This window comes from Silene latifolia, chromosome X (assembly GCF_048544455.1).
Source record: "Silene latifolia isolate original U9 population chromosome X, ASM4854445v1, whole genome shotgun sequence".
Classification (NCBI taxonomy): Eukaryota; Viridiplantae; Streptophyta; class Magnoliopsida; order Caryophyllales; family Caryophyllaceae; genus Silene; species Silene latifolia.
In genome coordinates this window covers 238,661,793-238,689,593 of record NC_133537.1, presented here as the reverse complement: position 1 = coordinate 238,689,593, position 27,801 = coordinate 238,661,793, and the positions used below count along the sequence as shown (strand labels likewise).

The following is a 27,801-nucleotide window of genomic DNA, read 5'->3' as shown; positions in this document are numbered from 1 at the left end:
CGAGTTGGTGTATAAGCTTACAAGCCTCACTGAAAATATAGGTGATGGGTAAAAAATGCAAGGATTCATAGGCTCGCATTTCATCAAACATAACATCTGCATAAGTTGAAATCACAACAAGCAAGCAATTTAATTATGAAAACATATTACCCATGTTGGTTTCCCCTAATTCCCCATTAACCCTAGCCAAAGCAACTACTCAGTCATGATCAAGTTTAACATGTTAATAAGGTTGTCAATCATATTAACAAGTCAAAACATGATGAATAAATGAAAGTGATTAACAATAATTAAACAAGGTTAAGAGAGAATTATACCTATGAATATGATTCCAAATAATAAAGCAAAGAATAATAGAAGTACTTGATGATTGATGGAAGGTTGTCAATCCTCCAAATAAACCCAAATAATCTTCTAATTACCCAAAATAAATGAAGAACAATAAAGAAATTAAGAAAAGATTAAGATGTGATTAATGTTGATAAATTGTATTACAACTAAATTAAGACTAATTTGAGAGAATTATAACTTGATTAAGAGATTGATTAAGATATTATTAAGAGATGATTAGGAGATTGTTACGAGATGCCTCTAAACTAGGTAGTACAAGGGCTATTTATACTAAAGATTAGGTACAAAGATTAGGGTTACTAAGGGCTTAAATGACTATTAAGACCCTAATAAAAGTTTAGGAAATGCTCCTCTCGAAGGAAACAAGCATTTCCACGTGCTAGTCTTGCCACAATACGCTCGTCTTGAGGTAAGGCACAGGCTCCTCTGTCTTAGGATCCGCTCGGATCCAGGGGAAGACGCTCGGATCAGGGTGCTGCAAGCAGCTCGTCTTGGGCACAAGACGCCCGGATCATGCTGTTGGGAGACGCCCGGATCGTGATCGATCCACTCGGATTCCTGGACAGACAGCTTTTCTTCTTTTCCTCCTTAACAATCCGCAAGGATCATTTCGGGGATGCAAGGATCCTTTCATCATTGCCCATTTCACTTTATTATCTACTTAGGCCTCTAGTGTTGGTCTTCTCTTTGATGCTTGGTCATTAGATGTGGTCAATTTAGCTCCATTTCGCCTCATAAATGCAAGGTTAGGAATCTTTTCCTACCAAGGAGACAAAACCTCAAAGAATATGCAAAATGGGAAACTAAAGACAATAAATGACCTAAATATGTGCTAAAAAACGTAGGAACGAGGTAAATTCGGGGACTAAATATGCTCAAATATGAGTCACATCACTAACTCAATTAATAATGCCAGACTAGTATAGTAAATAGATTAAAGAGTAAATAAATGAAATGAACACAAGGATTTATACGTGGAAAACACTGGGAATAAGTGAAAAAGCTACGGGCACCAAGCCAGGAGGGATTTTATTATTGTTAAGGTAGGCTGACCAAATACAGGTCTGCCAGGCGATTTGTAATATGAATGTATGGATGAATAACTCAAAAAAAAAAATGTATACAATAGAGTAAGAGTGTGTGAGTAATGTTGATGATCTGCCTTATGTCTTCTTTCCTCTTGATATTTATAGTAGCCCTCAATGATCTTTAACGGCTCCTCCCAACCATTAATATGGACGTTGCTAGTTAATAAGCCTCGTGCCCTATTAATCCGGACGTGAGCTTCTTCCTCTAACCATATTCTGCTCACGTCTTCCGCTTGGTTGGTAACTTTTCCTCTCTTATAGGTTTGTAGAATTGGTCTTCCATGAAAGAAGTAACTGCCCCATTGCACTCTGGTTGTTGCCTGACGTATACAAATTGTATCCTATGTGTGCTACGTGTGTACTCCTTCAAGTCCGACCAGATACGACGGCCTGACCTGCCTTTCCCTCCTGGCTAGCGCCTGTATAGATGATAGATATTCTGTCCTGGGTTTCCCCTGTCTAGCATGGCCTAATAGTTGTTGCCTAAAACTTGTCTGACCAGGCTGGATAAATCCTGGCTCAACAATTGCCCCATATCTCCTTTTTCCGCTGGTTGTGGCCAGGGATAAGGAGATAAAAAAATCGGGCTAGGCAAAAATTAGTGACTTGTTGGATAAGACTTCAGAGTTTGTATTCTCTTCAACTTCCTAACGGCTAGAATGCATTTAATAGGGTAGGTTCATCAAAACCTAGGAGAGTTATGATTGAACTCATCCACTTGCATTATCCGTTTGCCTGTTCTGCCGCCGATAAGTTGATTGAAGCCTTCAATAATTTCTTCTTACTTTCAATTCTCCAATTTTCCAATCTTTCTCTTCTTTCTCTGACTTTTTTGCAAAATAATTTCCATTTCTCAAAAATTCAAATCAATCCAAAAATGGCTGGTGGGAGAAGAAGAACTGTTGCCCCCAAAACTGCTGAGGCTGGGCAAACACCAACGGCAGTTGATGTTCCTGACATCATTCCTGAGGATGAGGTTATTGAGGTTTCCCCACCTGTAGAAATTTTGGCTGTTATGCATAAAGATGTCAGCTTTACTCCTGTCAAACCGCTATTTACTTCATTTCCTGAGGCGAATCATCTCAAACCCTCCTTTGAACATTATATGAAGGGTAGAGGTATCCTTCCTAATAGAGCCGAAGTTTGGATTCTAGAAAATGGTCTAGTCAGGGCCAATTGGTGCAGCCCTGGCTGGTTTTGTATTTTTGAATAGGCGTTAAAGGGGGGCTGTAAACTTCCTTTTACTCCATTTATGGTTGATATTATGAGGGCTATTAGGGTTTCTCCTTTCCAACTCATGCCCATAATATGGAACGATTGTTCAATCTCTTGAGCAATTATGTACCAAGCACAACTTGGTGATTACCGTAGAGGATTTTAAGAATGTTTATCACCTAAAGAGTAATGCTACTGGGCGTTTCAATTTTCGTGTCAGGGCAAAGATGGCTCATTTGATAACAAATTTTTATTGAGGCGACGACAAAGGTTGGGCCACAACCTATATGTTCGTCAAGGTTGATTATATTGCCCCTGACATGGATTATCTTAGTTATCCAGCCGTGGAGACTGTTAAGTATTTCCCTCCATGTAATCAGAACATAATTACATATGACTTGTACATAAATTCTAATGCGTGCTTACTTGTGTTGTTTCATAGTGGCTAGCTGGACTTGTGATCCTAGTTCTGAGGAGTCAGCTGATCGTATTGCAGCCTTCATGGCCCTGCTAGAGGAAGAGAGGAGTTGGCCTGCATGCCTTTGCCAAGAACCTTTGCCTCGTTTTATGAAGGCTAAGCTAAGTACTTACAAGGCTGCCAAAGGTGCAAAGGCTTCTGGGGCCTCAGCCTCTAGAAGTAAGTTTCGTTTTCCTGTGTCGATTTTTAAGTTGAACATATGTTAGTATCGCTGATATAGGGTTTTGTCATGTAGCTACCAGGGCCTCTGCAAGGATCGCCGGGTTTGGCCTGGCGGAAGTGAAGGCAGGGATTTTTCAAATCACTAAGGAGAAGTCTCGAAGGAGTGAGGCTAAAGGGAGTGACAGTACTCTCCAGATTCAGGTCCCTACCCATCAGGCTCAACTGGTGTATCCCTTCCAGGTTGTGGGTGACCTTGGTGAGTCCAAGTAGGCCAATAAAAGGAAAAGGCAAGAGGAGGTTCCTGAAGGTGTTGGGACTATTGGTGAAGGTGTCGGGGAGATCAGAGAGGTCAAGGCGAGGCTTGGTGATGTTCATTTTGCCAAGGAACAGATCCAAGCTCATTCTTTCTTGGTTGAAGATCCTTATTCCGTGTACTAGGCTGAAGAATCATCTGCCCAGGCTGTGGCTGCTATGTACTATTCCGGGGATTGTGCTCCTAACTTGGCTTCCATTTTGCAGGGGGTATAACCCTTTCTTCCCAGCGTCTCATTCTGTCTTTAACTATAGTCATGCTCTTTCTTACCTGCTCATGATTCTATGCAGAATGTGAATGACATGTTAAAGGGTGCGTGTGAATTGAAGTCTTCTAATGCCAAGAATAGCGTCCTGGACTAGGAGGTGCAGAAATTGAAGAAGGATGTTGCGGCCCTAAAGACTAATATGAAAGCGTTAAAGGAGGAGAATGAGGTCCTGAAGAAGGAGAATGAAGCTGGCAAAGCCAAATTGGTTGTTGAAGTATCTAAGCTGGGGCCTGCTAAAAATGCAGCGAAGTATGCCCAAGCGAAGCTTGCTACAGTCGAGAATGAGCTTAAAGTCGAGAAGCAGGCTATGCAAGAGCTTCTGAAAGCAAATGAAGAGCTGACTGTTGAGAGGGACACAGTGCAAGGTAGGTATAAGGATGCTACCCTGTACTTCTTTGGCAAAGGTCGGGTCGATGCTATGAAGGAGCCTGTTGAAGTCAGGCCATATTGGAACCCCGAGCAGGAGATGGCTGACCTTAATGTTGCCTACCCTAATCTTCACAAACTTCATTCTGATGATGAGGTTGACTCTCCTCTGTATAAGGACAAGGGTGACTCAGGCGAAGATGGAGCTGATGAGGATGATGATGAGGAAGAGACGGCTGACGAGGGGATTGGCTCTGCTACTGCCTCCAAGGCATGTTAAAAATTTGCTTGGATAAGTTTTGGCCCATCCAGGGGGGGGGGGGGGGTGTTCCCTAGATAAACTTTGCGTATTTTGATTGGTTTTTGGCCCATTTAGGGGGGATGTTCCCTGGATAAAGTTTACTTTTTGGTTTTCACGTGCTGTGAATGAATATGCAACTTGAAGCAGGTTACTTTAATCTTTCTTCTTGTTACCTGATATGCAATTAGTATTTGTGAAGATGATGCCTGTTAGGAGGGCTTATGGCCCTCGGCCTGTTTAGAGGCTTGTAGCCCTTAGCCTGTCAGAAAGGCTTTTTGGGAAGGAGGGGAAGTTGCTTGTCAGGAGGGCTTATGAATCTCAACCTGTCAGGAGGGCTTATGACAAGTAGTCCGGATTTTTTTCACCATCTTACTTGTCTTTTGTACTGAGCTCAGGTTTTTATGTAGTTTAGATGTGACAAAATATTGAGATTTAGTGATCTCTATTATGTCATAATTTGTGAAGCGTTTCTGGGATGTTGTTCAGGTTGGGTGGAGTGACCTTCAATCCTGAAATTTTTTTAAGCAAGCAAGTATATTATGCTAAAAAAAGCGTAAAGCAAGTTTTCAGGATTCGATATAATGATTTAAGATGTAAAGTGAAGGACTGGTCAGAAAATTCAGGTTATGACAACATCAGGCATTTTCAAGTAGCAGGAAATCACATAGAATCAAAAAATATGGATCATTTTATTCATGACAGTTACACGTAGAAGCATGCCAGGTAAGAAATAGATTTGGTAGCCTTCCCTGGTTTAGGCAAAATAAAAGGACTTATACATAAAATAGTTTTAAGTGAGAGACATTCCAGGATCTAATAATCATGTCTCCATCTCAGGTCTGAAGTCTGTAAGCTCCCTGACCTACTATTGAATCGATCAGGCAAGGCTCTTCCCAAACAGGGGCAAGTTTACCTGCAGTCTTGTCTTTTGTATTTGGAAAAACTTTTCGGAGGACTAGATCCCCTTCTATGAATACCCTGATATGAACGTTCTTGTTGTAGCCTCTGGCTACTGTTTGTTGATAGGATGCTATTCTGATTCTGCCTGCATCTCTTAGTTTTTCAGCCAAGGTCAGGTTGTCTTGCATTAACGGCTTGTTTTTCTCTATAGTATTCAGGCCACACCTGGAGGTAGGCACGTAAATTTCTGCCGGAATTACTGCCTCACTGCCATAGACCAGGGAGTAGGGTGTCTGGCCAGTTGATGTTTTAGGTGTACTTCTGTCAGCCCAGAGGACTAGAGGGAGTTCTTCATCCCATCTGCCTTTTCTTCGCTTTAGCTTCTTTTTCAGGCAATTGATCACCACTTTGTTGTTGGACTCGGCCTAACCGTTTGCTTTTAGATAGCCTGGTGTGGAGGTCACCGGTTGATGTTCCATTGTGCACAAAAGGCCATTGTTCTCTTTCCCACAAATTGTATGCCATTGTTGATAAGGCTAAAGTCGTATCACCTAATCAAAATAAATCCTAAATTAGTACTAACTGGTAGCTAGTGGCAAGAAAGGGTAAAATCCACAGGGAGGCTAGTTAACTGTTCTAGTTTGCTAATATTTCAGTTTGTCTTAAAGGTAAGAATTTTATGGAGGTTTGATTGTTTGATTTCTAAACTAATTGCAAGGTAAATAAGACGATCTCAATAATAATAAAGAGTCTAGGGATCGGGTTCACTAGGTAGTCATCCAAGGGTAAGATTTAGTTCATTGATTGAGCAATTTATATTGTTGAAAGTCATATGATCGGTCGATTCTAATATGTCTTTTTAGATCAAAACTTAACATGCAATCGCTATCATTAAGTCGGTCTAATTCAATTATCGTGGCTTGTACTAATCTTAACCCGGTCGGTGAAAATCCTAGTTTATGCAAGACTAATTAATCAATTCTGATCAGTAATAAATTAACTAGATGTAAGACGATAATTAAACAACAATCAAAAGCAATTTAACAATCAATTCATAAGTTAACACTTTTCTAACAACCTAGATCTCCCTTTCACCCTAGATTAAAGGCTTAGCTACTCATACTAATGGGAAGAACAACAATAACAATAATAAGAAACATTATGAACAGTAATAAAATATGAATAACGATTGAATAATAATTATTGCAGAAAGATTAGAAACATTACCGTAATAATAATGAAGAACAAGCTTAGATCCGAAAGTAAGAACAATAAACTAAACCTAACTAAGTATTTTAGAGTATTTTCTAGGGTAGCTATACGAAACTATGTAAAATAAGACGTAAATAAACTTAGGGTACGAATTAGGTATTTATAGTAAAACATAACCGACTTAAGGAAATTGCGGAAATCTCTGGAAACTAATGGTTCCTCAATCGAGCCTAGGTGCACTCGATCGAGGCACTAATTATCAGAAACCCCAACTCTCGACATTGCATATTTTAATCAGTTGAGCTGGTTCCTCGATCGATCCTCTCTTCACTTGATCGAGTATGAAGGTTCCTCGATCGAGCCTCATTGTACTCGATCGAGGCACCTGGTCCTGCCCACTTTCTTCTTGTTGTCTTCTTATTTCTCTTCCTTTATTCTTCTAGATTCCCGTGCCATGCTCCGTGTATTCCTCCATGCGTGCTCCGCGATGCCCATTTCATTCCTTTGCTCCTCAAATGCATCAAAATTCTAACATAAAAGGCATGTAAATAATATAATTTAGCACGAAACCGTATCAAAAGTAATTAAAGGGAGGCATAAATATGCATATAATTATGACTCATCAAAATCCCCCAAACCATCTCTTTGCTTGTCATCAAGTAAAGCATCACACAATACAAAAAGGCAATCATACAAATGGCGAATAAACAACTCAGAGCTAATGTTTAATGCATACAAATCCCAAGCTATCCATAACTGTAACAAAACAATGACCAAAGTGTACCAATAAAACAAATTCAAAGGCACGGGTAATAGAAAACGTAGCTCAAGTCTCAAGTCACCATACTATAGACAAATGCTAAATACCTTTCGATCTTGCAAGACAAATTAGTCGAATTCTCGCGGATTCACTCATGCACTCATAACAATGTAAGGGTGAGTTATATGTGAAGATAGAAAGAAGTACAAATACTTACTCAACTTATGAAACATGCATGCAATCTAAAGTGATAGAGATTTCCCCAACAAGTATGCATCCAATATAGACAAAAGTACATGTATCAAGGGCAATAAGGGTGGCAAATGGGTTAAAAGGGAAAGAAATGGTTTGTGCCAAAGCATGTTATGGATATGTGGATATAAGACGGTAGTCGCAGCGCTAAACCAAAACCTAATCTATGATAATAAACACGAATGAACCCAACTTAATGAAATGATCTTAACTTTACAACACATGAGAGCGTATGAAGTACTCTCCAAATATGCATTAGACTCTAACGACCATCCTTTTGATCCTTGACAAAACAAAATGAAGCAATCAATTTCTTTTCTTTCTTTATTTCCAATTCTTTTTCTTCTTTTTCTTCTCGTTTTTCGACTTTTTCTTTCTTTTTCTTTCTTTTTCTTTTTCTTTTGCTTCATATATTTTTTTTCTTTTTCCAACACAAGGATACAACACAATTGCTAAAAAGTACTTTGTTATACCCACATGACAACAAAAAGTCCTACCCTAACCATAATAGAAAAATAGACATGATAAACAAGCAATTGCGACTGTCCCGATAAGGTAGGCAAATTCTTGGATTGTAGCTCATAAATGTAGGATATAGAACGACTAAAAGGGTTCAAACGGGCTAACAAAAAGGATAATATATGGCTTACTTGAACGGTAAGAACTACCTATCCACATGTACTTAGTCAAATGATAGCAATAAAAGTATCAAGAAATCAATGTCACACTTATGCAGTTTGATATTACACATTCCACAAGGAGAAACCACACTCAAGCCTAATTGACAATGAAACCAGTTTATTGATGTTCCTGGCTTAGGAAGCTCTATAGACCTCAGAATTTAAGTAGTTTGCTAACATAATTTGTTAAATCTAATTAGTATAAGGCATGTCAATATGGTTAAGACTTGAGTTATGAGCTTTGTTTTCATGAATAACGGGTCAAAACAAAGTACATGGACAACTAAATTGGATTCAAATGCAAAAACAATGCAATTTAACATTATTGTTATTTAATTCACGAAGACCCGACCTAAAATAAAGTAAAAACATGTTTTAATATTTTGAAATTTTGAAATTTTTATGGATTTTTGATATAAAAGCACACAACATAATTAAACTCCTCCCCCAAACCTAAATGTCACAGTGTCCTCATTGTGAGCATACATCATAGCAATCACACAAAAATTTCCAGCAACCTAAAGGACATATCTAACAAAAGTAATGGGAAATAACTAGAGATATATAATAAAAGTATATACAAGGGAAGAGAATACCGGGTAAGAGCGTAGAAGTTCCATCAAACCAGCCGCAAAAATAGGGAAAAAGATCAACCGCGCAATTCCTATCATCATCGGGCTACGTTTCTGTCCCAAAACACTTGGGTACTCGATCTAGCCCATGCTTACTCGATCGAGTACTCTTCCTGTCGAGCAAATTTCTGCATTTAAAATAAATACCAATAGAAATCACAATCAATACAACTTAAAGCAGGTAATAGTAAATCAAAAACTAGCGCATGTGCTACACACAAACATAAGTAGCACCAATAAATAGTCCAAGCAAAGAAAATAAGCGACGAATAAAGTTCTGGCTCATCAAACTCAAAATCTAATATAAAGTACGAGCAAGTATGTTCATCGCTTTGCAAGTCATCTTCTTGAGGAAGGAGATATGACACTTCATTCGTCATAGGAGCTTGCTTCATCTCATAAATTCCGACGGGCTCCTCTCTAAATATCTCCTCTTTTAAGGCATCAACTCGACCTCCAAGTCAACACTCTTATCAGAGCTGTAAACCATCTCAGGAGGAGGTTCATCTCCATAAATCAATTTCTCTATCTCATCCACATCCTTGCTCCAAGGATATGAAGGAACAACAGGAGTCAGATTGATTCCTGCCTAAACAATAAGCAAGGGAATCATCAATAGTAGGATCAAGAGCATTAATCATATGACAATAAGCTTTTAAATCAGGAGGACGTGATGCTTTGTCAAGACCAAAAGTGATAGTATCATCTCCAATATTGAACGTAAGACTCCCATGCCTAACATCTATAACTGCCCCTGCTGTATGCAAGAATGGTCGTCCTAAAATAATAGGAACAAGAGAATCTTCAGCTATATCTATCACTACAAAGTCGACTGGAATGAAAAATTTCCCTATTCTAACTGGCACATCTTCTAAGACACCCATAGGGCGCTTAATCGACCTGTCAGCCATTTGTAGAGTCATGTTAGTACATTTAAGCTTAGTCATGTTTAATTGATTGCAAATTTTATACGGCATGACACTGACGCTCGCTCCTAAATCACATAAGACATTGTCAATAGTTAAAGGGCCTATAGTACAAGGAAGAGAAAAACTCCCTGGATCCTTAAGCTTAGGTGGAGAATTGGCTTGCAATGAAGTGTTGCATTCATGAGTGAACGCGATAGTCTCCACTTCATCAAAAGACCGCTTCTTTGACAAGATCTCTTTCAAGAACTTAGCATATGCCGGCACTTGAGTCACTAATTCAGTAAATGGCAGAGTCACATGAAGATTCTTCACTACCTCTATGAACCTCCCAAACTGTTGTTCGAGCTTAGATTTCTGCAATTGTTGAGGAAAAGGTAGTTGAATTTTAATTGGCTCAGCTTCTTTTGCTTTAGAAGACGGTTTGGAAGCATCATCATCAGTTACAGGGGTGCCTCGATCAAGTCCAGTGGTTACTCGATCGAAGAACCTATTTTCTTCCAATGTCGTAGCTGAAACACGCGAAAAATCATCAACAGGGGTGGGTGCCTCGATGGAGTCCATGTACTACTCGATCGAGCACGCTGGTTCCTCGATCAAGCCTGGACTGGCTCGATCGAGTACTCTCGTCAGTCCTCCTTTTTTCGTCTTTTCGCTTATCCCGTGTTTGATCTTTGCAAATTACTGTTAGGATTCATTAATCTCAAATGTTTACATATACATAGTATGATAGTTTAATTTAGACATAAAATTAAATCGGATCTTATGCATGCAAAACAATTACAAGTGTAAGGAGAAAATCAATTCTTACATTGATGATTTCGGAACATGGGAACTAGTAAGTTCACCTTCTTACTAGTTCTTGAGCTTTACAAAGGTGGAAAAACAAGATTCAAGTGGAGAATCTTTCCTAAGGAATTATACCCAAAGTAACACCCTTAATAATAATAATTAATATGATCTAGTATTAATTAAAATCTTAATTAAACTTGACACAAAATTGGATTTTTGTTCTCTTCTTTTTCGGTTAAGAGGAGAGGATTTTATGAGTGTTTCTTTCTCTAAAATATTTCACAAATTGTAGAGAGTTCTTAATTTTTCTTACACTAGAAAATTATGTAGTGAATGGTTGAATAATAAGAGAAAAGTTCTTGGCTTTTCTTATGCAAAAACCGGGTGGAGGGAAGGGTAGAGGGCCAATGCATGAGCTTCACATTCTACCCAAGACAAACTAGCTATGCATGGCAATGCATGGCTATGAGTAGAGTATAATCATTGTGTTTCCATTTAAAATAAACAATACAATATAAACCCTTGTCCTCCCTCCATATTTCGGTACATACATAAAATGGAAGATCCATTTTATTTTGTCATTTGTCAATTTTGTCATATGTCACATGTTACATGACATGTCACAATATAATTTATTTTAAACATATTAAAAATCAACATATTAATAAAATATGTCACATACAAAATTAACTAGTAATTCTCAATTACTTGTACCAAAATGGTTTATCGAATTATAAATTACAACAACTTGTATTTATAATAAATTATCCAATCTGTTTCAATTGTTTCGTAAACAATAAATTAATCTAAGTAATAAAACAATTCGATTACTTAGACCGTATCTTATTTAATCGAGTTACAATGAGACACGTTAATTTTACTCACAAAATCATCCGTCAATTTTAAGCAATTTAATTAACTCGTATCGGCATACGATTAATTAAATGATCACTTAAGAGTATTACTTTCCCTCATGTATTCTTAAATATGATATTTAAATATGTGATCATCATGATCGATAATTGTGATCGCATTATTGTCGGGGACACTCCAACAATCTCCCACTTGTCCTCGACAAGTGTGCGACACCAATTCTCTTGTCCTATTACTATCTCCCACTCAATGCAAGATGTCTTTCGGGTCGTACTTGCAAGTGATCATATCGAGAGTGGTTTCCTCGATCTGCAGAATAACTGATTGACCGGAATTACCTACCATAGATACTTTCCGAGCATGGCCACGCATTTCCAGTTCATTACTCCTTGAGTGGCCCTGAGATATTGTTTTAACCCTGACAAAGGGGTGGACAATTCCTATCGCACTATTCCCTTCGACTAGCCACAGCTCATCATAACAAAAAATAAGTCCTTTAACCCCATTTAAGAAGGTCGTAGGATCATAAATCAAAGTTACTCTGAAATTGTGCCACCTAGGGCGAACAGTCTTTAGTCAAAAGAATTGACTCATTAGAATACTATAGTAGCTCTTGCCACGACCAGGCTATATAAATTTGCCAGAACTCTATAAGCGGTCATTAGGCCCGACAAAGTGTTCCTAACAGTCTGCCTATGTGATCGACTAGTCATCTCACATGACTCTATGGCACTTGAACTTGCCATCAATCGCATCACAATCTAGTCACTTCGAGACGTCACCTCATACAAGTGACTATGGGCAAATACCATGTTTATCCGGTTTCACTTTACCGGGGTTCAATATTGCCTTTACAACCCGTTTGGATGTAACAAAGTACAAGATGAGTTAATGATAACTCAAACGATAAATGTAGACATTTTATTTGAGTATTCAATACCATATTACTACCATATGTCTTACAAGTGTGTTAACCCTTGTTGATGCAATAAAAGTTCAACACACCATGTGTCCACATGCTCAAACTTTCGAATTGCGATTTCCCTTATTTTCATGTCATCTCTCATAGCATGAACTCTACCAAGCACATGTCTAGTCTTCAAACTAGACTTTGGTTCTTTAATCTTGTAAGAAACCCTTTTGTTGTTATCACATAACCAACAATTTGGATTATGGTGGATGGTACAACTTGCACTAGTCAAGTGTTCCACCAACTCACAATGCACTAGGTATATGTTTTGTAGGATCCTGCAACAATTGTCAAGATGATTGGTCTAGGACTTCTCACAAATCCTTGCATTTTAGAAAATAATAGTTTTGTGTAACTTCTTACCACAACCAAGTATCCTTCAAAATTATTATTTCTCTCTTATTGTAATTGGCTTAGGATCACAAATCCTTATGTGTTTGGATACTCCAGCATGTGTAACTTCTTATCACACAACCGAGTGTTCTTTCAAACTCTAGAATGGCTCATTAGTTCTCCTCGAGAATTCATGACGATTCTTATATGGCTTACCAATGACTCATCATGCTCCAAGCATATGATTTATTTGGGACATGTGCATGATTATTCTAATGGCGGAAGCATTAGTGATCTCAATCATGTAGTCAAGAGTTCTTAGGTTCCATGAATGACCATGACTATCTCATGGTAATTCCATCTTCATCAATATGAATAACCTACGTATCTTGTTGATTTGATGTGCGCATCTTAATGCCAATCCAACATCCCATGTTTTAATTGGATTTATCTTAGTCCATATTCATCGAGAATTGAAAACTTAAGTGCTTTCTTTATCAAAGATAGTATATGCTCGTCATTCTCAATGAGTAATAAGTTGTAAAATTCATGGAGGATGATTACTCCCACTAAATCTCATGTCTACACATGACAGTTTCAAACTCCCACTCAATTCCACATGTTTCGTGTTTGACCACTCAATCAAAATATTTCATGAATTGAAATCATTTTTGCTTTGCTAGGTTGGTATGATAAAACCACATATGTTATCATCATATCCTTTCAAAATACCTATTTGGAAAGAGGTTTCGATCACTAACTATGGAAAGAGATTTTAATCTCTAACTTATTCAAGCGAAGCAATGTCATTACTAAAAGTAAAATACAACATGGAGTTTATACGTCCCTTTCAAAATACTCATTTCGAAAAGAGGTATAACTTGTCCATTTTTATGAAGTTTAGTAATGACTCTAGCATGGTTAACCATTAACTTAGCTATTTACCGACATCGATATGTCTTTCTATGCAACTCTTAATCCTAAATCTCATTTATATTCAAGGATGTATTTTGTTTCATTAGCTCTTAAGTAAACGTTGACTTTGAATCTTTATGTTTTAGTTTGATCATAATCAAACAAGAATCTTTTCATTAGTCATGTTCCTTTAAGTACTTTCTTTTGGTCTCCTCACGTAGTTTCCTTAAGAACATCTTCTTTTGGTCTCCTCACGTAGTAGAACATCTTTTGGTTTCCTTACGTGGATCCCATTTACACAGGATTATTTCTCTTATATATATCTCATCTACTCAAGGTATACAAATCATTCTTTGTGTCTTAATATTACTCCCACTCCATCTTTAGAATAAATACACTAAATATTCAAAAGATAGCTTTTGTGACACAAATGATGTTTTTGGTGAAGAAAGAGAGATACATAGATTAATAGACTTATTTGATTTATAAAGATTTAATGGGTGTATGTAGGTTATTAAGTTTCCCTTAAGTGAGTTCATTAACTCAATATCACTTTATAATCGATCATACACAAACTCCAAGCTTATGGACATATAATGAATCTATCATTATAATTGTCTATTGGATCAATTTTAAGTAGATATTCATATGTTTGTATGTCAAGCATATAAAGATGAATTTTAGAACAATTAAAATACGATAAATGTAGTGACTTGGGTTGAAAACCAAGTCACTATTAATCCAAAATTACAACCAGTGTTCGAATGATTAAAACAAATTTCCATGTCAAACAAGGAAATTAAAATAGTTCTAGAAATTCAAAATATAACATAATAATAAAGACAACAAATAAAGCCAAGCTTTATGGGTGGCTACTCCTAGCTCCCTCACGATCTCTTAAGCTTGCTTTTCCTTTCCCTTGTTGTTGCTTGGAGGAGACCCTAATTACAATAAAAAGGGGATACTTTATCACAACTTGTATCAAAATACGAAAGTTGAATTAGAAACATAAAAGAAGGGATAGTCATTTACCTACTGGAGTGATCTTTCCAGATTTGATGTCACCAAGATATTTGGAACAATTCCTCTTACAATGTCCAATGCCATTACAATAATGGCACTTGTCAAGGGGACCCTTCTTGGGTTTGGAAGTGCTAGCTTTAAAAGTTCTAGCCTTGGTTTTCATGGGAGCTTGCCTCTTACCCTTTTTGCCACTTTTCTTGAAGGTTCCCTTGCTCTTATTGCTTATATTGAGCACATCCTTAGGGGATCTAGAATTTAGCCCCATGTCCCTTTCGGCTTGCACAAGTAGCTTGTGCAACTCTTCAAGGGACACATCCTTGTCTTGCATGTTGAAATTCACCCGGAATTGCACATATGCTTTGACTTTGCTTAAGGAGTGAAGAATTCTATCAATGATGAGTTCTTTGGGAATTTCAACCTTTTGAATCTTCAATGTCTCGACATGCTCCAACAATTTGAGCACATGAGGGCTAACCTTTTGGCCCTCTTTGTGTAATACCCCTAATTTTCGGCCAAATTAAAACTTAATTTTTACATATAAAACTTGCTGAAATACAGAGATATTATAATTAATATACAAAGTCTCTTATTACAAATCCGCTTAAATATAAAATAATACAAAATGAAGTAAAACTTTTACAACTACTTTAAATAAAATCTTGTCTTGAGATAAAATCCTTTTTGAACAGAAGCGGAAGACCTGAAAGCAAAACCGGAAGGCAGAAAGGAACTACCCCCATGACTAGTAGCCCCGAAGGGAGAAAACACGTCAGCCGAAAAGTTGAGTAACAGATAATACCTCAATAGAAGCAGAATAATTTTTGGTCATGGCGTGCAAACACAAACATGTAAAAATAAAAGAAAAACGGAGAATAATAAAAACACTCCCCATAAACTAATCTCAAACTCAAACTTACTCCATATTACTACACTCTCTAATTCCAATAATTAACTCAATCTCAACTCATTACTCCATCTCACTGATTACTCCGTCTCATAGTATAGTAACCAAATATCGTATTCTCATCATCGACCCTAAAACCAGGACAAGGGGTGAGTGAACTGGCGGATAAGACCGCGAAACAATATATCCATCTCAATGTCAATTCCAATCTCATAATATAACTCAATAACCAGGGTCACTCTGGACCGTAAACACAATATGGCACAACGGCCTCATAACTCAATACCGGTAATCAATCTCAATTTCAATATCAATATCGTCAGAGGTTCAATAATGAACCGTGCTCAACACTTAGAGTAATACTCTAAGCTACTCACCCACGAGTCTAGGTCAAAACAATCGACAAATCAAACACAATATATACATCCAAGACGTCAAACTCAATATAAAAATATCACACGGATACTCTTCTATGTATCATGCAATTGTGCTTATCTACACCGACATACTCCCTGTTAGCTTTTGACTTGAACTTTGCTAAATCCCATAGCTATATTAATAAACTCCACCTTGATACCCTAATTGAGCAATGGTACATTAGCTTATCTTTAAGCGTTAGATTTCCTTGTCAAAACAAATTTTCACAATCTCGAACTTTCCATCTCAATAATCAAACTCAACCCACGCATAAATTGTACCCATCTCACAAATGATTTACCTTAACAATAAAATAGTATAACTACTATATAAATAATATCGCATTCATTATCAATAATCAATTTAAATTGTTTGATATTTTGCATGTCTAGAAGATCACAAGGTAACTTGTTACCCTTTGATCACGAAATTGAAAGGACTTTGACAACCAATAGAAGACTTGCTAGGAGAACTTTGAGAGGTATTGGTGAGGTTGTAGATATTCAACCAAACACTATTGAGTTCATCAACCCTTTTGCAAGAGAAGGTGAGGAGAACCCAACACAAAATCCAACACAAAATCAACCCACAATGCCTAAATTCTCATCACATTCCGTACCAACCGAGGAGAACCTACCCAATGGTACTCCCACACCACAACACTTAACCGGAAATTTCATTACCAAATCCGCATTTATCCAATTAGTCGAAAGAAGCCAATTTGGGGGGATGACTAGTGAAGACCCTCACTCTCACATGGAGACTTTTTGCGACTATTGTGATGCAATTTCTCAAACCGGTGTAACTCAAGACCAAATTCGATGGGTCTTATTTCCTTTTTCTCTAATTGGCACCGCAAAACAATGGTTGAAAGGCCTTAATAAGGCTACTCTCGGAATTGATTCTTGGAAGAAATTGGCTCTAGCTTTCTACAAAATGTTCTATCCACCGGAAAAGACTAACATGCTAAGAGCTCAAATTACGAGCTTTAAACAAAGAGATGAAGAATCTTTGTATGAAGCTTGGGAGCGATTCAAAGGAATTTGCCGCTAATGTCCTCACCATGGACTTAGCGAGTGGTTCTTGGTAGAACAATTTTGGAACGGTCTTTATGAAGACTCAAGAAACATTCTCAACATGGGATCAAATGGAATGTTCACCGAAGTTGACGACAATCAAACTTGGAACAAGATTGAGGAAATAGCGGTCCATAACTCACAATATAGTAGACCTCACAAGGCTACTAGAGGAGCAAAGCATGAAGTGGACTCTATTACTCAATTTGGTGCTCAACTTAGTGCTCACATAGATACCATCAATTTGAAGTTTGAAAAAGCTATGGCTAGACTTGAAGAAGCCTCAAAATCTCCAAAGCATCATGTTAATGCCATGACGGCATCTTCATCAATCCCAAGTGGGATATGTGAGAATTGTGGAACATTGGGACATGACCAAAGGGAATGTAGGGGAACAAATGAACAAGTGAATGCTTTTCAAGCATACAAGAGTGGTACCCCTTATTCAAACTATTACAATGAGAACACCAAATTCCACCCAAATCTCTCATGCAAAAGCCAAAATGTTTAAAACCCTCAACCAACATACACCCCACCTCCCATGAGAAACCAAAATCAAAGACCCTTTTACAACCAAAACCAAGGCTACCAAAATCAAACTCTATACAATCAACAAAATGACCAAGGTTTTGATGTTCAAAACGCGGTCCTCCAAATGCAAAATAATCAACAAGAGTTTTTCACTCAAATGCAAAAAGATAGTCAAGCAAAGGAAATCACCATCAACAACATCCTAGCTCACACCAAAATGTTGGAAACCCAATTGACTCAACTAGCATCTTCAAACTCACAAAGACAAAAGGGGCAATTACCACCTCAACTTCCCCCAAGACATGAAACAGTTAGTGCCATTCACTTGAGAAGTGGTATGAGGTATGAAGCACCAAAGAAGCAAGTTGAGGATGAAGTTGTGGAAGCTAGTGAGAAAGAAGAAATTGTGCAAAACTCCAAGGATGGAGAACCATCAAAAGAAGAAGTTTCAAAGAAAAATGAAGACAAGGCCAAGGAGAAGGAGCCCATTGTGATTAGACTTCCTTTTCCAAGTCGTCAAGCCAAGCCCAAATTTGATGACCAACTTGGAAAGTTTATGGAGATTGTGAAGAATTTGGAAGTCTCGATTCCTTTCACGGAATTAATCAATCACGTGCCGGCCTATGCAAAATACATGAAAGACATCCTCACGAAGAAGAAGTCGATCCGGAAGCTTGAGACTATCGCCTTCACTAAGGTGAGTAGTGCAATACTTCAAGGGAGTTCACCTCCAAAACTTAAAGATCCGGGAAGCTTCTCAATACCGTGTACCATTGGCGACACCACGATCAACAAAGCCTTATGTGATCTAGGGGCTAGTGTGAGTGTTATGCCGTACTCGGTGAGTAAAAGGTTAGGGATGGGAGAGCTTAAATGCACCAATATCACACTCCAAATGGCCAATAGATCGACGAAGACACCATTAGGGATATGGGAAGATGTTCCCGTAAGAGTTGGGAAATTTTTCATTCCGGTGGACTTTGTCATTGTTGACATGGAAGAAGACTCCAATATTCCAATCATTCTAGGAAGACCTTTCTTGCACACCGCGGGTGCGGTGATTGATGTGAAGCATGGAGAGCTCACTCTAGAAGTGGGAGATGAGAGCATAACTTTCAATCTTGACAAGACCATGAGAGCTCCCCGTTTGCATGAACCATGTTTTATGGTTGATCATTATAGCCGGAAGGATGATAGGAAGAAGTCGGAATTCCAATGGAAGAAGAAAATCGATGATGCTCCATTCAAAGAGCAAGTGAATTGTAACAAAGAGAGCTTGAAAAGCTCACCAAAGTCAAGCAATGAAGAAGATGGCCTCATTGTCCAAGACAAGAAAGTGGGAGAGTTGTCTCTATCAACTCAAGAGATCTTTAGTGACCAAGTAGATGAAGTTTGTGGTCTTTGGGACAACGAGTTTGAAGGGATTTTCAATCCCTACATTGGTAATGCTATCGATAAAGACAAACATGAAGGACAACAAGGGCAAAGATCTATTGAGGATCTTTATCATGACAATGAACAAGCTTTTGACTACTTTTTCAAGGTGTTGAGCAACATCAACAACACCTTGGACATGCCCCCATGACATCTCACTAAGGATGAGAGTTTGGTGGAGTCCTCTCCAAACCACCATTTGTAAATATTTCTAACTCCCTAACTCGCATTTTAATTCTTACATTGCATTTTTGTCATTTTTGGATTTTTATGCTTTGATCAAGATAATTATCATTTTTGAGAGAAGTGAGGGAGGGACTAATGATTTTATTGATGTGTAGTTCTTTAGCTTAGTGCGGGGATAGCAATTGCCTAGGCTATTCATGCCTTATTAGTGCCCCTACAATAAAGAACACGGGATTTGAAGAATGAAAATGACACGGGATGTGCAAGTGCACGGATGGAACTGAATCCGGGTAGACTAGTAGGAATCCGAGCGTCCTTAAGGGGAATCCGCTCGTCTTTCGGGAACCCGAGCGTCTATGGCTGAAACCGTCCGTCCAATTGAACTGAAAAATTGAAAATTTGGGACTGTTAGAGAATCCGAACGTCCCAGCAGAGAAGACGCTCGTCTGAAAGAATCCGCTCGTCTTTGCAGAAAGACGCCCGTCTTTTTGCCAGTGCAAAATAAGAAAACTCGCTGTAACAGAATCCGCCCGTCTTTATTAGAATTCGCTCGTCCTGCGACTGAAGAATCCGAGCGTCCCACCTGAAAGACGCTCGTCTTTAGGCGAGAATTCCTGAACCCAGATTGAGCAGAATCCGAGCGTCCCGAAGGGAATCCACTCGTCTTCCCCCTACAGTTCGAAAATTTCGGGTGTTTTTAAATACCCCTCCCACATTCATTCCTTCATTCATACATTCAAACCATTACCCATAAACCCCAAAACCCAAAACCCTCATCCTCTCTATCACAAAAACAAGATTTCCTCAACCAAATTCAACAAAATCAAATCCAAACATCCTTAGAACAACAATTAATCACTTCTTTTCCAACAATAATCAATCCAAGCGCCCCATTGAGGTGTTCTTATTTTATTGTTCCCACTTTTGAAAATCCAAAATGACAATTTAGTTTCATGCATTGCATCTTGTGTGCATGAACTACCCAATACTTTAGGACATTAGAAATAATGTCTATCTCGGTTTGGGGAAGTACATGCATACGCAACGGGAGGTAATCTAAATTACGCTCTCCGTCATAAACAAAAAACCGTGCATCATGTAGTGTAGATTAGTGTAGCTTGTATTTAGTATAGAATTCATGCATCATGCTTGCATAATTTCCCATCATTTTGGCCATTGAGGAAAATGCCCATATTAGTGTGGGGATGGGGAATTCTAACTTAACTTTTATTCAAAAACCCAATAAAATCAAAAAGTTTCGAAAAATCAAAAAATTTGAAAAATTTGAAAATCCAAAAACAAGTTCATTTCCTTTGTCGTGTAGACTTGTATATATTGTATTTGTTCTATCCTTGTTCACATTGAATGACTACGCCACATCCGAGACATGAGGATATTGAAGACCGCATGGTATGCTCTTTCCAATCTCCTTTTTCCTCTTTATGTTAATGACTATGTGGCTTTATTTTGATTGATGCGGTATAACAATGTGAATTTAGGACTTGTATTTAGTTTATATGGCATATTAGTTGGTAGAATCATTTTCATTAGGATGTTCATATGCTAGTTGCATCATGGCATGTAGTTGCATGTTAGAAAATTTTGCGAAACCGTCTACTTGGGAAGCTTGACAAGCGTATATAGGCCCTAGTAGATGCTTTTCTTTCTTAAGACTTTGCTTGTTATAATACTTGTAAAACACCCTAGGATGTGTCATGCTAGTATCCTTTGGCCCATGGATTAAGGCCTAGTCAAGAGTACCTTGTGGTGTGATAACTCCTTGGCTACCATTTATTCCAAGGTGACCCTTGAAACCATGCATCCATCATCCATGTTCTACCACATTTTTGTCATCAAAGGGAATGGGCACAAAAAGGAAATTGATTTGAGTTCAAAGAAATGAAATGAAAAGTGAAAGAAAGTTTGCAAAATGCATCAAATGAAAAGAGGAGCAAAAATAGACTCCTAATGCTTCAAATATAAGGCACCCTCACTACATATGGGGTGACTTTGAAAATGTTCAAAAAGAAAAAGAAAAGTTGAAAGTTGTCAAGTATTGAAATGCCAAACATCAAAGAAATGGCAAAAGAAATGTTCTCAAAATGTTATATGCCACAAGAAATTGGGGGGAAAAACAAAAACAAAAGCAAACTCCCAAATGAAACTCAAATATCTATTGATCCCTTTATCCATCGTATCCATTTTTGTGCATGGTAGAGAGGGGACGACCCTTCTTCTTGTCTAGGCAAGAGGGGGAATTCCGCAATCCTCCAGTGTTTCTAATACCATAGGGAGTCTATTCTTGACAAAAGCATTTAATGATTGAGGACAAAGGTACCCTAGCTTGACACAACTTGGAGGTGATTTATTGGTATCCTTCTAGGCTTAGTAGTTTGAAGAATTTGCATCTATGAAGGAGTGTGTACCCTTGAATTGCTTCCCTTGTAGATAATTTCTGCCACTTAGATGAGGAAAGTGGCTATTGTTTTGTAGATGCATCCATTACTTGATTTTGCGTGCTTAATGTTTGGATGTGTCGCCATTTTTGTAAGACCCACCTTGCCTTGCAAGAAGGCATCCTACCTCATGGTTGTCTTGTTGTGAGTTTAAGGGGCGGAGTGAGACCCGCTAATTGTCTCATATAGGCTATGCTATTAGGTTAGTTTAAATAATGGTCCTAGTCTTTGTCACCTCTTTACTCGGGACGAGCAAAGGTTCGGTTTGGGGATATTTGATGTGACCATAATTAGAGCATATTTAGTCCCCGAATTAGCCTTGTTCCCATGCTTTTTAGTGCATATTTGGGTCATTTATTGTCTTTAGTCCTTTGTTTTGCATATTCTTTGAGGTTTTGTGTCCTTGGTAGGAAAGGAGTGCAAACCTTGCATTTTCATGGCAAAATGAAGCTAAATTGATTGAATTCAATGACCAAGCATCAAAGAGAAGACAAGATTAGAAGGCCTTTGTACATACTATAGTAGATGGGCAATGATGAGAAAAGATCCTTGCATCCCCAAGGAAATCCTCCAGGATTTTACGAAGAAAAAGGAAGAAAAGAAGAAAAAAAGAAGTTGTAAGACAATCCGAGCAGATTGTCCACAAGACGCCCGTCCAAGAGGGGCAATCCGAGCGTCTTCCCCCTGTGGACGCCCGTCCAAAACACGCCCAATCCGCCCGTCTTCGCCAGCTGGACGCCCGTCCAGAATCACCAGAATCCGCCCGTCCCGTGCCCTGGACGCCCGGATTCTCTAACAGCCATTTCGTCTTCTACAAGCCAAGGAAGGATGCGCATATTTTTCTAAGACCGGCAAAAAGGAGACCGGAGTCTTCCTAGAGACCGGTGATTACTCAAGGACTTAATCGTCATTTAAGCCCTTAGTAAACCCTAATTTATGTAACTAATCCCCACTATAAATACCCCATTAGTCTAATTAGATTAGCATGTTCTTCTTAGCAATCTCTAGTGTAGTTAATATCAATCAAATCTTTCTTTAATCTTGTAATCAACATTTAATCAAGTTTTAATACAAGTTTCATTTCCTTAATCTCTCTCTTGTTCATCCTTTGTTTTGGGTAATTGAAGATTATTTGGGTTATTATTGGGAGATTGACAACCTTCCAATCTATCATCAAGTACTTCTATTATTCTTTGCTTTATTATTGGAATCATTAGTAGGTATAATTCCCTTAATCTCTTTTTAATTATTGTTAATTATCTTCATTTATTCATCATGTTTCACTTTGTTGATATGATTGACAACCTTGCTAGCATGTTCAACATGATAATGAGTGAGTAGTATCCTTAGCTAGGGTTAATGGGTAATTAGGGGAAATTAACATGGGGGATGATTCATGCGTAATTTAATATGTTTTCATAGTTTATTTGCTTGCTTGTTGTGATCTCAACTTATGCACATGTTATGTTTGATGAAATGCGAGCCTATGAATCCTTGCATTTTTTACCCATCACCTATCTTTTCAATGAGACTTGTAAGACATAAACCAACTCGAGTCTCATTAGACCATGCATATAGTTGAGTAGGGAAGATTAAGTCGACTTGTGGGTGTGGTACAATCTAATCGATTCGGCTCCGGGACCCAAACTTTCCTAGGATTGTAAGATATAAACCAACTCGATCCATCACAATAATAATTGCTTGCTTATAATTTGAGAATATGTTTGTATGATCAATTCCCATGAATCCCCTATGACCCCATGACACCCTAGTGCCTTTTATCAATTGTTTACATCCCTTTTTAATCATCTTGCTAGTTTACTTTCATTGTTATTTAGTTTAGTGATCTTCTACTTCAAACCCCAAATTGTGACACCCTTAGACACCACTAGTTGCAATAGAAAATCTCATCTCAATTCCCGTCCCTTGGGATCCGACCTTTACTTGCCTCTTTACTAAGTGTAGAGTTGTTTGTGAAGTTATAAATTGTGTTTTGGTCTAGGTGCTCCTAACGACAAGTACCGAAAACTAAACCTCCTCGAGAGTCCGACCAGAGTTTGAAATGAGCATGATGGGTGAGCTATGATTTTTCCTTGGGCTCTAAATTAAACAATCAAAGGATGGAATCATGATTCATCAACAAAAGTACATTAAGGAAATGCTTAAGAAATTTGGGATGACAAATGGTAGGTCTCATGATACACCTATGGTAGCCGGGTCCAAATTGGACAAAGATGAACTCGGTAAGAATGTTAGTGAAAAGGTGTATAGAGGTATGATAGGCTCACTTCTCTACTTGACCGCAAGTCATCCCGACATTCTCTTTAGCGTTTGTTTATGTGCTAGGTTTCAAGCAAATCCGAAAGAATCCCATTTTAAAGCCGTTAAACGAATTCTTCGTTATTTGATTGGAACACAAAATCTCTACTTATGGTATCCCTTACATTGTCCTTTTGATCTCATAGGCTTTTCGGATGCGGACTATGCGGGGTGCACGGTTGATAGAAAGAGCACCTCCAGAATTGCAACATTCTTGGGTCCTTGTTTGATTTCTTGGGGCTCAAAGAAACAAAACACGGCAGCTCTTTCAAAGGCCGAAAGCGAGTATGTTAGTGCCGCACATTGTTGTTCTCAACTCCTTTGGGTAAGACAACAACTCTTGGATTTTGGTATTATTTTTGACTCCGTTCCCATAATGTGTGATAATACGAGTGCAATAAATATTTCCAAAAATCCTATTCAACACTCTAAAACCAAACATATTGATATTCGTCATCATTTCATTCGTGATCATGTGGAGAAAGGACATGTTAGACTTATCTTTTGCAAAACCGAAAATCAAATTGCCGACATTTTCACTAAGCCACTTGCAAGAGAACATTTTGAGAAATTTAGACTAGAAATTGGGTTAATTAATTGCTTGTGATTTTTAGTGTGAGTTTTGCTAATTTCCTTAATTGATTAAACTAAAATGGACATATGTTATTAAGTGTTCTAAGTGCATTCATATCATTTTTAGACCAAAAATTGACACTGTATTCGTGAGTCGATAATCACTCAACCTCATATCTAAATTTACGTTTATATTATGCTATCTTGCTTTTTATTTCGAGTGATTAATTTAATTAAATTGGGCCAACTACCCTTACTTCCCTCATTTATTGTTTGGGCCATTTACTCCCTCAACCCACCGTCCAAAAACTCCCATAACCCACATATCCTTTCACCTCCCAAACTCCCTCCATCTCACCTACCCTATAACTCTTTTACCCACCATGGTCAAAACATCCTTCAATACCACAATACCCATCAAAACCGTGAAAATGACTACCCCATCCGTCACATCTGACCCACCACCTACCTCTCAAACAATGCCATCTCAAAAAGATTCCTATGCCTTTCCTCGCCATCAAAACCCATCCACAACTCCATCACCTACACCTAACCCAGAACCCGTAAACCCTCATCCAACACCTCTTGCCACTATTCCACCAACCACGGTCATATCTGACGACGTTTCAATCTCCACCATGGTTGGGCGTCGAACCCGAGGTGGTCGCAAAAAGAATACAGCGGTCCCCAACTCCTCCGTCGAAACTGTGAATGTGGATATTGCTGAAAGTGAAGAAACTCCGGTTAGTACAACTGAGAATCCGACTATGTCTGCCGATCCCACTCCGACTCCGTCAAAGAAAATAAATAAAAGAAAGGATAAAGCTTCTTCATCGCAATTACCCCCTATTTCCGAAAGTGTTGAACAAAGTGACATTGAAACCCCCACAATGAATCATCCTGTTGAACCGTCTCTTGAACCCCCTTCCAAAAAATCAAAACCTTCAAAGAAAAAATTGGTATACCTCTCTCCTTCAGATTCTGTATCCCTGATTTCCAAATGGGATATGGCTAGTGTTTGGCAACAACTCGAAAACTTGGATCTCCCTACCTCCATATACAAAAATTATGAAAAATTGATGAACCCCAAAGCTATTCACTCCCCTCGAGTTTATCATCAGTCTTGGTACGAATCTCCAGCTTTTCATTCCGTCCGAGATATGATTGCTGCTCAAGGTTGGGAAAATCTTTTGGAAATTCGTGAACCTGTGTTTGTAAGTGAAGTGGTTCAGTTTATCGCGATTGTGCATGTGGACAAGTCCGGTGATTTCCTCACGGCTAAAGTGAATGGTAAACCTCTTAAACTCTTTTAATCTGATTTTGCCATTGCTCTAAAAATTCCACCCGAAGGTTATGACAATCTCCCAGCCGAGTCTTGGGTTCCCTTACCATATGCCTCCCCTTTATCAGTTGCAAAAGACGTGTACCCCAAAGCTGTAACTTGTGGACCTGTAAGTAACACCACTATACCCCCTTCTCTTCGCCTTATTTTCAACATTATGTGTCGCTCCCTTTACCCTTCGGGTGATCGGGGAAAATTATCCATAGCTCAACAATACCTCATTTATTACATAGCCACTCACAAAAAGGTCAACCTAATTGGGCTAATGTTCAAACGCTTTGCCCTCATCTCGGCTAAACTCCGAAAACCCTCAAAAAGTGTCCTTCATCTTCCCTATGGTATGTGGTTGTAGGTGGTGCTTAAGGCACAAGGAGTCCTTATTAGCTCTAGTGTGGGATCTTTGGACATGTGTGACACGATGAGTGACGGGCAAATGGGAAAAATGTTGATTAAGGTTGAAAATGATGAACTTATTTCGGTGAAAATCAAAATGGATCTGGAGGGTGGGTCTTCTAGTCATGTTGGTACGGGTAGTTTGAGTGAAGTGTTTCAAGCTATTGCGGATTTGAGTGCTTGGGTGAAGCAAGATGCGCTTCAAAAAGATGCGGCTATCTCGGCTCTTGCCTCCATCGTGGACATAATTCGTGGAGAAGTGGATATCATTTCCACTCTTGTCTCAACCAAGGAGCACGGTGACGATGGTGTAGCTGACCCGTTGGACGAAGATCCCTTGGGTGAAGAGTCGAATGGTGACCAAGCCTCTTCCCCGTAACCAAACCCCCCTTCCCATATTATCCTTGATTTTGTCCCACCTTGTTGCGCCCTTTTCAAAACTTTTTTCACTCTTAATATTTTGCTTGGTGGTGTATGTTAAACTACTTTTAGCCATGGTGAACTATGGTTAGACTATGTTAAACCGTATGTTTGTGTTGATCTTGTTATCTTGTCACGTTTATATGTGTCTTTTTGTGTTTTCTTATGTGTGTTTAATCTTGAATGCTTTTGACATCCATGCCCTTTTTGACGATGTCAAGAGGGGGAAAAGGTAAACTCATGCTCTTAATCTTTTTGCACATTGGTTAACTCATAACTAGGCCTAACCTTCACAACTTTTACTCTTGTTTTGGGGTAATGTAAACGTGTCATGGTAAGTATGATCTAAGTTCTTGCTCTATAGGGTAATATAGTCCCTTCTCTCATATGATCTTGCTTGTTTAAAAATCTTGAAATAAGGTGTTTACATTGCTTACATTCGTTTTAGGGCTTGTCATCATCAAAGGGGGAATTTGTTGGGTTCCTTTGATTGATGATAACATGCCCATTTAATGTGTGCCTTCTTAGTTTACCTTTTCAGGATTTATGGTTAAATCAAGCTTGGATTAAGAAGTGTTGAGTTGTTGATCATCCAATTGTATTGAGTCTTAGGCGTCATCTTATGTACAAGTTAGAAAGTAAAGTATTTTAAAGTAATAGAAACAGTCAAGACCATTGTTACTTTCACAAGTAACAGTAGCCTGGACTGTTGCCTCAATTCGTAACACTTGAACACTTTCTTATCTTTCAAAAGCCATTTACATGTCTTATATTTTGAAAGATAACTTTCAGATTTTTACAAGGATTTGGCCTTCTAGAAAAAATGGTTTGAATAAATTATCATTTCAAATTGTTTCCCCTTTGTGCAAATTTGACTCTTTTGTCTTTCATAAAACAAGGTTTGCTTTTTGCCATTTTTGTGAAAGCTTGTCATCATGTG

At 38.4% G+C, this 27,801-nt stretch overlaps 1 non-coding gene across 1 annotated transcript; it reads right to left on the bottom strand.

Annotated features, from left to right (window-relative positions):
* Window positions 1-17,094: 17,094 nt before the first annotated feature.
* On the bottom strand, window positions 17,095-17,201 carry LOC141625829 (small nucleolar RNA R71). Its single transcript, XR_012535580.1, has one exon. It is a non-coding gene; the product is annotated as a small nucleolar RNA R71 (small nucleolar RNA).
* Between the last annotated feature and the right edge of the window lie 10,600 nt (window positions 17,202-27,801).